A 10,207-nucleotide genomic window follows, 5' to 3' on the forward strand; every position below is an offset into this window, starting at 1 on the left:
GTAAGGCCAATCCACCTAACCCGCACATCTTTGGACTGTGGGAGGAAATCGGAACACCTGGAGGAAACCCAAGCAGACACAGAGAGAATGTGCAAACTCCATACAGACGGTGACCCAAGACAGGAATCAAACCTATGTCCCTGGCGCTGTGAGGCAGCAGTGCTAACCACTGTGCCACCATGCCGTCGCAAAGTCAATGTATACAATGCATGAAGCAGAATCCTTTATCTAAAACATTTTTCCTTTTAAATCCTAATTCCCTGAAATAAGGAATCCTCCACAAGCTAGTTTGCCACTACCTCAGTGAACACCTGCTTTACTGACTTTGTGAGGTTTGTATTATATTAAATAACAGCTTTAATTTTGACTTCATTTAATTCGCATCCTTTTCTTTCAGTTGGTTGGTGAATTCCTGGAGGTTACTTGTATTAATCCAACATTCATCTGCGATCACCCTCAGATCATGAGTCCACTGGCCAAATGGTAAGTTTTGAACTAATAAGACCAGGTGTAACATTTTTGGGACTAGGCAGAAGAAATCTGTGGTGTTCTCTCCCACTCCTGAGCAGACATAGTCTGCTAGGATAGTAGCATCGCTACTAAATAATATAATTCATTTATGAGGTGTTTAAGTCTTCAGGTTTGATGTCATGTGTGTAATTGTATGGCACAAGAAATTATTTTCTTAGTATTAAATTTGGGATAAAACCACTAAGTAGTCACGCAGTATAGTGTCCCTATGGAGATACATCCATGGGGAGACTACACTATGTGACTGCTTAGTGGTTCTAAAACTGCCTGTAACTCCTCCCCAGACATAGCCAGGATAACTGATTTGTTCATATCTAGGTTTTACATATCCAGCATTATGAAGCCATGCATTATTAAAATAGAACACGTATGAATTTACAGGCTGGAAACCGATTAAATTGAATTTTTAAAGCAACTAAAACCACACTCCAATGACTTGAAATCACAAAAGTTGGAACATTTTTATTATTTTTCTTGGGTATGGTTTTAAGTACAATTATTACTATTCTCTCTTTTTACAAACTTAAGGAAACCTGTCTTTTTATAGTCGCAGCACATAAACAGTTATACATTCACTGAATTGGCATGCATATCCTTTTATGTTCTGATCAAATGAGGGAAGCCATTCGATTCTTCCTTGCCTGACTGTACCAGAAATCTGGGGCCACTGTATCCATGCTGAAAGCCACAGACAAACAGGGAATTGGAAGCTGGAAATCAAATTGATCCTTGGAAGTATTTTTTAAAATTTCATACAGGTTTTCTCAGTGCTTGAATGTTTTGAATTTCTACATGCGAGGCCACAATCTTCCTTAATTACTTGGGTCAGGTTAAAATGCCGATCCATTGACCAGTAAGGGAGTGGGGAAAGAGGGGAACTATTTGACCCTTCCTCACTTGCCTGTAACCTGTTTAAATGAGCTTTTTGGCAAATGGTGAAACTGAGTACTCACAGCAGAAGTGAAGAAATGTGGAACAATGATCGGAATTGCAGTCTGGCTTGATTTAAGTTGGGAATCCACAATTTTGTTATGGACGAGATCTGTAGATGAAACAAAATGGGAGAGTCAACTTCAAATCAAAATTAAATGTTATACGTGTTTGTCAAATTGCCTAGTGATCCTACAGTTGCAGTTTACAACTGGTCCAGATTTTGCAATTGTAACAAGGGCAAGTCTTCCAGTATGCATCACTATTACTCTGAAAGTGGCAGCCGCTTCTGGAATCTGCACATGCAGTTAATCGTGGGAATCCAGACATTGCTGTCAGTTATGCTACATGTCACCATATGTTATGTTGAAGTCAGCACCGATTGCAGTTAGAAATCGCTGCACTGACGAGAACTTCCATGTTTACACTATTCAATATTGCTGAACCTCTCTGAATCTGGAAAAATTATATGCATTGTTTGTGAAATGTTAAATTTCTCCATTGCGAAACTCAACATTTTTTTGAACAACTTCAGGTGATTAGCTCTACTCCACCTCGACCACTTTGTTTTCATTTTCTTTTTTACTGTTCTGTCTTTTATTTCCTTTTTCTTTTTTCTTCATTTTTCTTTTCCTTCCAGTCTTTTTCCCCTTCTTTATCCCCCTTTCCTTACCTCTCTCCCACCCATTCTGCCCCCCCAACACACACACAATCATCCACATCTTCATCTGTCACAGTTTGATTTCAGCTTCTCTGCTGTTTGGTCATTTGCGTCCTTTATTCTCTCTCTGGACAGCCATTAGCAGTCTTCCCCTGGTTTCTATGGCTATAACTCATCTTTCATTCCCTCATCCTGCAGCATAAATATCTCTCACCTTTAGCCTTGACACAGGATCATCTGTACTCAAAATGTCAACTCTTTTCACTCCTTACAGATGCTGCCAGACTGGCTGAGATTTTAGATTTTTCAGCATTTTCTCTTTTAGTTTCAGATTCCAGCATCTGCAGTACTTTGTTTTTTTTTCCAAATTTGCTGGATATTTCAACTTCAACATAATCCCATGTATTTTTATTAGGACCATTATTTAACATGAAGCTGGAGGATAAGATGAACACAAAGAAAAATCATACCAACTTTTTTTAATGTTCTACCATTAATTTTAAAACACGATTCTGTTTGAAGGACTGTGAATTATTTTTTGTACAATACTGCAGTAACGTTGTAAATGTACTTATTTGCTTTTTGTTCTGTTTTAGGCATCGCTCCTTTAAGGGTTTGACAGAGCGCTTTGAACTTTTTGTTATGAGAAAGGAGATTTGCAATGCATATACAGAATTGAATGATCCTATTAGACAAAAAGAGCTGTTTGAAGATCAGGCTAAGGTGATTATTTTTATTGAGATTGCAAGTAGCAGTGCTGATACTTTACTATTTGTAATAGGTGGAGAAAAGAAACTTTGATCCTCATCTGTTAAATCAAAATACGCCTTGAATAGAGTAAGTCTTTGCTTAACTTTGACTCACTTAACAATTTTGAAGTGAAACAACATTTAAATAGATAATACTGACACTATATTACTTTGTCAGCTTCTCTTTAATGTCATTTGGCACAGATGTTCTCTTCTGTAGTCTGCCTGGGCATCAAAACCTTGCGTAATGCTTCTGCATTCATCTTCTCACACACATCCTTGCCTCCTGGAGCTGTTTTCTGACCTGTGTCCACCACTACACCCCTCCCAACTTTACCCTCTGGCCTGCCACCACCAACGTACCTTACCAGGTTGCATTTTCAGCCATTCTACTCCTGCCTTCCCTGTTGGCTCTCCTTCTATTTCCGGCTCCTGGGTTCCATCTAGTGGCAGCAGGTAGTCACAGGATTCCAGCAACCTCTTGCCCCAACCAATTCCTGCCACTAGAGGGCGCAGAATCAACCTAAAATTACTGAGATGGCATTTTTAACAGATTTCGTTCGTTTTTGTATTTTTTTTAATGTTTAACCATGTATTTTATTTTGCAAGCTATCTCAGCTGAGAATGCCCAGTATGCCACAAGTATGGCATGTTGTTTCAACAGGTGCACTGATTTTTCTGGATGACAAATGCTCAAAGGAACCTAATCCTGGTTTGATTCCAATGGGAACCTGCAATTCACTTTCAAGTTTTTTCACTTAAAGTTGTGATTTTCAGCAATGCAATCGCAACTTTAACTGGGGACTCCCGTAACAGAGAGGTACATGTTACTACAGAATTGCCAACCTCAATTCAGAAGTTTTTTTAAAAAAACTGTTATATTGAAACTTGTATTAAACCATATTGCTAGAACAAGGTAGGGAGAATTTTACTTTGATCTGGGGAACTGTTGAACCTAATTAAAGTTGCATTTCATTAAAACAAAACTTCCATTTTCACAGCATTTTACTTGAACTCACTAAACACGTTTCCCTTTGTCACTCTTCCAGTTATCTGGTTAGATATATGAATGGAAATGTACTCTAAATATCACAATTGGATATGACTATATATATTTCAGTGTAGGTAAGTGTGGGTAAATTGCATTTATATCTATATAAAAAAAAAGTTGGGTAAGTAGCAACACCGTTTTAAAAAGCACCGAATTCCTGTGTTCCCATCCCCATGGGAAATACATTATGAAAGTTTCAATAATATGCATTATCAGTTGTTTATGTAGGTAAAACTGTTGAATGTCAGTGTATTGCTGGTTGTGTATAATATTGTGTGAATTAATGCTTTAGAAAACCAGGCTGAGTTTTGTTGACGTGAGCTTAAAAGAAAATATTTCTCTCCTTCCAGTTTCTTGAGAAACATCACTCTGCAGTCTGACATTTGTTGGTTCAAAGTATCAGAAATGCCTCGCTCTGCCTCATCTCATCCGTTCTCACACTTGTCCATCAACACATGGGAACCACCTACCCCCTCCATCTTGTTCAGCCTTCTGCCTCCTGAATTCCCCCCTTGCTCGCTGCTACTTTTTATGACATAAGCAACCTCTCTGTTGATGGATCATTTTAAATATTGTACTTTTCCATAATGACTGATAGCAACAAATGACATCCACCTGCATATGTGGAGGTGGAGAAATGAGAGAGAAAAATCTGATAGCTGTGTTGAAAATAGGCTACATAAACTTGCCCCACTTCTCATTCCGTAGGTTATCTTTAATCGTGCAATTTCGTTTCTGGTTGTCTTCTCCTATAATTGGCCCTACCTGTGTTCTTTGCAGCAATCAATATTCTAACCATCCTCCACCCCACCAATTCTTGTCCTGTTTGTCCCCTAATTTCTCTTCTGGAATGTGACTTTCCAATGGAGGTTGAATTATTTGTCTGCACTTGGTCAGATTACCCCTTGCTTCACCTGAACACTACACAGTCTTGATCTCCCCATGTACGGTGCCACAGAAAATTGTCAAATAAATTGTATACAGGTCCATTCTTCTGATGAATTTTGTTTTAATTTTTTAATGATTTGGGCTTATAACCGTGAAATGATAATTGAACAAGGACCCTGTTTTTTTTCAATTTGGTAAGTTTGATCCCTTTCAAGGTCAAATGAATATTACAAAGAAATGGGTTTAGTTTCATTTTGTGACTTTATTCTCTTATTGAACTCCTTTTTAAATTTGTTGCAGGCTAAAGCTGCTGGTGACGATGAAGCCATGTTTATTGATGACAACTTCTGTACTGCTTTGGAGTATGGTCTTCCTCCTACAGCTGGCTGGGGCATGGGCATCGACAGACTCACCATGTTCCTAACTGACTCTAACAATATCAAGGTAAATTGAAGTTTTTTAAATTTAAAATAACATGAGGGCAATGGTTCTATGGCTTGTTTCAAATTTCGGAGCACGTTGTTCAGAATTATTCAATTGGCCTGTCAAATCACAAGTTTCTTGCTGGTAGTTGTACAAAACGTTATTGAATCAAATTGGTTCCGTACCGTTGCTTTCACTATTCAAATCTTTTTTGCTGCTGGGCCATATAAATCTGGCAAAATGTGAGTTCAAACCTAAGTTTTGTTTGGATTATCTTTGAGGCAGCAGTAAGGATGCTGCAATTGAGGTTAACTTGGTATCTGTGGGTTATGGAGAAAAGAAAGAAAATGAGACAGGTTCCTCTGGTGGAAATCCAAACGTGTGCTCGTTATTTTAGGACTAGACCTGGCTGTTATACTTTTTGGCTCTTGAGCAGTTGCGACATGGGACTGGACAACTTCAGAAATGTTCCAAAGCGCCAGGTAGTAGGGATGAGAGATAATTAACAATGTGGTAGCTTACTGATAGCATTAGATTTATTTTAAATAAAATGAGCTTATAACTCCTCAGCAGGTGAGACAATTTTTTAAATGAAATATATATTTGCACATTAACACAGGAACCCTTTAATAGATTACTAGCTGATGTACCAATACCACTGACACGGTCCTCCTTTCCTTCAGAACTACTGTCACCCCACACCCTTCTTAAAATCATGTCAGCCTACTCATCCTCGACAGCTGCTTAGTCTCCAGTCTGTAAGGTCTTTGAAGATGTTATTGCCTCCCTGTTGGATGACCATTTCTTCTGGAGCTCTTTTTGATTTCTTAAAATACCAAAATGACCCTGATCATAATTACAAGGGGTGTCCTTTAAGGGACTGTATATTAACAGTTCGTAATCTCCTTTATGATTGCCCAAACCAACCTCCACTATCATTTCTCCTCCTGCTGTCGAATGGGACTGCCCTTGTATGATTCCATTATATATACTGTCCTTTGCTGTCACTGGTCAGAAGCGTAGAATTCCATTATGTGGCATCAACACTACATGGGTTTCAGCAGATTTTGCAGGCAACCACCCACTACTGTCTGCTCCAGTCAATTCTAAATGCAGGCTTGCCCAAATCATCCATACCCAAGAACATTTTTAGAAAAACACTCCAATAATGCCTTTTATTCCTCTTCTATGTTTCTGAGAAAGTAGAGGTGTTGGTGGGGTTCTTAACTGTAGTGTTGACATGAGGGGAACAGGACAAGTTGTTGGTGATCTGGACATCTAAAAACGTGAAGCACGCAGCCATTTCTACTTGGTCCCCATTGATATAGACAAAGGCATGTCCTCCACTACGTTTCCTGAAGTTGTCTTGTTGACGTTCAGAGAGATTATTGTCATTGCAACAGTTCACCAAATTCTCTTAACTTTTTCTTGTACTCTGTCATTGTTTGTTTGAGGTCTGACCCCGTTGGAGGGGAATTTGGCCACTCAAAGGTGTATAAGGAACATAGCAAGGGGCTGAGGACACAGCCTCGTGGGGCACCAGTGTTGAGGATGATCCTGGAGCAGGTGGTGTTGCCTATCCGTACTGATAGCAATAACTGAGTGAAGATATCTTTAAATATTTTTAACAGCTGTAATACAAATGTTAATGTCACGGTGGTGGTGCTCTCACTTCTGAATTGCAAAGTACCAGATTAAGCCCCATTCCAGGGCATAAGCACAAAAATCAAGGCTGGCATCCCAATGCAGTACTGAGGAAGCATTGCACTGGTTGGATGAGGCATTAAACTGAGGTCCCATCTGCCTTCAATTGGATGTGTAAAATATCCCTTACTGCCATCTTGAAGAGGAGCAGGGGAACTATCCCCAGTGTATGGTCAATCTCTCAATCAACATCACAAAAAAAAAACAGATTATCTGGTAATTGCTAACCATATCCATGTTGTTGGCAGAATATGGATGTTAGTCTGTGACACTGAAATAACCGAAGCAGAAGTTAATTTCACGTTTTATCTTGCTACTTTAGGAAGTCTTGTTTTTCCCAGCAATGAAACCAGACGACAACAAAAAGGAGACAGTGGATTCAACTGAAAATGCATAATCTGCAGAATAGGAGCATTGCTGTTCAGCTTGGATTGTATCACCATTTTTCGCCTTTTCAGTAAGCTGCAAAGATGTGAAGGATTGAGAACTTCAATGCTAATTTTTCTTTTTTTTCCTCTCCCCTCCCTTGAGATTTTTATTATCAAAATATGTCCTGGACACATGTTCATATTTACAATGTACACTGGAGATGTTGTAAATTTATAGTGTCTACCAAATGTAGTTTCAGCTATGCCAACATTGACAAATTGTATTCTGCAACAAGTATTCAACCCCTGTAAGTCACTTCAGGAGAACTAGATTTTTAATTATGCTGTTTGACACCTTTTTATTAATTCTGCAATATATCCAGCTGTTTCTTATATGCATCTGAGCTACGATATTAAGATAACTGCAATGATATTGGTGAGTCAGTGAATAAAACAATGGCAATGAAATGGAGCATTATGTGCTAATATACTAAGTGGGCTGCAACATACATCTGGACTCCTTTTAAAAGCGCAGTGGATAATCACTTGTAGGGCTACATTTTACCTGGTTGGGGAAGGGGGGGGGAGGTGGGATTGGTGGTGGTGGTGCAGACAGCTCACCACACTCACACACCACTTCACCCAACCAGAAGAAAAATTGCCAAGAAGCCTACTCACTCCATTCAAGCCCAACCCACAGTCACACTGCTGTGAACAGCTAAAATATTGGACAGTGGGCTTTCTGACCCTTACTGGGGAGGAAGTCCTGCCCTCAGTGACTGTTGGTCAATTGGAGTGGCCAGCAGTCCTGCAATGCTAAAATCTCAGTAGTGGGTGCTGCTAGGATGACAACCAGTCCTAGGAAGGAAGGCCTGTCCTGGAGTTAAGTAAGTTGAGGGTATTGGATAGTTTGGGAACAAGTGGGTAGGAAGGAATTGAGGTTGACTCGTCTTGTATTTTTGTAAAATATTTATAGATGTGGCTATTTCTAAAATTTTTAAATCCTTAAATGGTTGAATCTGTGTCTGACTGACCCTGAACAAAAGGAGCTGCCTGGCAGTACTGGCGGAAACTTGCATGTTGTTACTTCCGGGGAGCAACTACTGACCCCCTGTTGATTGTTGTAAGATCCCATCTGGTTCGCTAAGGGAAGGAAATCTGCTGCCTTTACGCAGTCTGGCCTTCATGCAACTCCAGAGCCACAGTAATTTGGTTGACTGTTAAATGCTAGAACAGCTTTGCTAACCTCAGATTCATCTCATTTTCTAAAATACAGGTTGATTCTCAAAAAAAATTTCTAAAGTGCTGAATTGGCAGGAGAAATGGTCTAAATCACGATTGTTTTTTGTTTGCTGGTCACCTTGATCTTTGGCGAGCCCGGGACCCTTGCACTGCTACCCTCAGCTCCCACAAGCAGTCCCAGGCCGACCAGAGCACCTCCCACCACCAAACACACACACACACGCACACAGCCCCCACCCCGGCACATCCTGCTATCTGACTTACCTGGCCTTCCCGCTGGTTTCCTGCGTGATCCCGACCATGTCAGACTCTCGGCATTGGGAACACGTGCAAATTCCGCAAATTGGCACACATATGCATCTTCCAACCTGCCAAAAAAATTAGCAAGTCTGAATGAGAGAATCGCCCCCAGGGTATTTCACTGCAGGTGTAAATACATGATGGATGATGGGCAGGATTTTCCAGACTTCCTTGCTCATGGGATCTTCCAGTCCCACCGAAGGTGGATTCCCCAACAGCGGGATAGGAGAGCCATGTAAAACACTGTAGACACCAATGAGACTGGAAGATCTTGCCAGCAAGCAAAAGCGAGCCACCTCTGCCAGTGGAAAACACTCCACGGGAGGGCCGGAAAACCCTGTCCGATGAAACCATTCTTGAAAAGCGTTGACCCCGTTTCTTCTGAGCAGTTCATCCCCATGACAACCCAAGTAATTCTGGGTATTTCTTGGAACCTAACAAAACCAATTAATCCTTGTCAGTACTTCTCAGTTTACTAGGCAGTGATCATCAACCTTTTTAATCACAGGATCGCTTTTAAAATCAAAATAAAGCACCAAATTTACTCAAACTTTGACTTTACTAAACTCCCCCCAAAAATGTACTTATGCACAACACTCGCCTATTCTTAGTGTGACACATATGCTTGCACTCAGTGCTGTGAAGTCTGGGTCATAGTCTGAGATGGCCAATCACATACAATCCGTCAGGTGGGCATTTGCAAGACGAGTGCAATAATTGGATTTGATGATTTTCAACCGGGAAACAGCCACCTCACAGAGTACGTGTAACCAAAGTAGGCATTCACCTTCAATGCACGTAACGTCAGAAGAGGGTACTTCTCTTGGATTACAAGTCCCCAAAAGTTTTTGCCCTTTGATTTAGCTTTCAGCTCTTGACATTTTACACAGTGATTATTCCCAGGTCAAGTCCACCGCTTTATTTGAACACCTGCTGAAAATTTGCTGTTCTTCAGTGTGCATTTAAAGAAAATGATTTGTGACAACCATGATTTGTTCCATCTTGTCAAGCTCCTGAAATCGTCTGTTGAATTCTTTTTCCAATTTGTTCAGGTGGTACAGAATTTGTTTGGATGAAACCCTTTCTGTTTGACCTGTAGGATTTTCTCCAGATTTGGGAAATGCCCAGTGAGCTTGTTCTTTAACTGAGAAGACTGTAGGCTCAGTTTCAACTTGAACACGTTCACTGATCGTGTATGACAAGCTTATGATCTTCTCCAGTTTATGATTCAACTCATTCAATTTTGCACTTACGTGTATAAGAAACAGCAAGTTTAGCAACCATGCATTATCTGACAGCTCAGAGTATCTTGTTTCTTGATTTGAAGGAAAAAAGACAGGGAGCAGATCTAAAAATCTCT

At 40.2% G+C, this 10,207-nt stretch overlaps 1 long non-coding RNA gene and 1 pseudogene across 2 annotated transcripts in view; one reads left to right on the forward strand and one right to left on the reverse strand.

The window, feature by feature from the left end:
• LOC145341829 (lysine--tRNA ligase-like) overlaps positions 1–7,843 on the forward strand; it is a 30,125-nt pseudogene extending 22,282 nt beyond the window's left edge. The window contains exons 11-14 of the transcript XR_013886452.1: positions 398–483; positions 2,719–2,845; positions 5,111–5,254; positions 7,260–7,843. The product of XR_013886452.1 is annotated as a lysine--tRNA ligase-like (transcript). The remainder of the gene's footprint in view (positions 1–397; positions 484–2,718; positions 2,846–5,110; positions 5,255–7,259) is intronic.
• The window catches only part of LOC145341832 (uncharacterized), a 33,724-nt gene extending 24,276 nt beyond the window's left edge, over positions 1–9,448 (reverse strand). The window contains exons 1-2 of the long non-coding RNA XR_013886453.1: positions 8,812–9,448; positions 1,485–1,573 (exon numbers count right to left, since the gene is read on the reverse strand). This is a non-coding gene — a long non-coding RNA (uncharacterized LOC145341832). The remainder of the gene's footprint in view (positions 1–1,484; positions 1,574–8,811) is intronic.
• Between the last annotated feature and the right edge of the window lie 759 nt (positions 9,449–10,207).

The sequence above is a fragment of the Carcharhinus amblyrhynchos genome, chromosome 4, assembly GCF_965287045.1.
Source record: "Carcharhinus amblyrhynchos chromosome 4, sCarAmb.v2.hapA, whole genome shotgun sequence".
Classification (NCBI taxonomy): domain Eukaryota; kingdom Metazoa; phylum Chordata; class Chondrichthyes; order Carcharhiniformes; family Carcharhinidae; genus Carcharhinus; species Carcharhinus amblyrhynchos.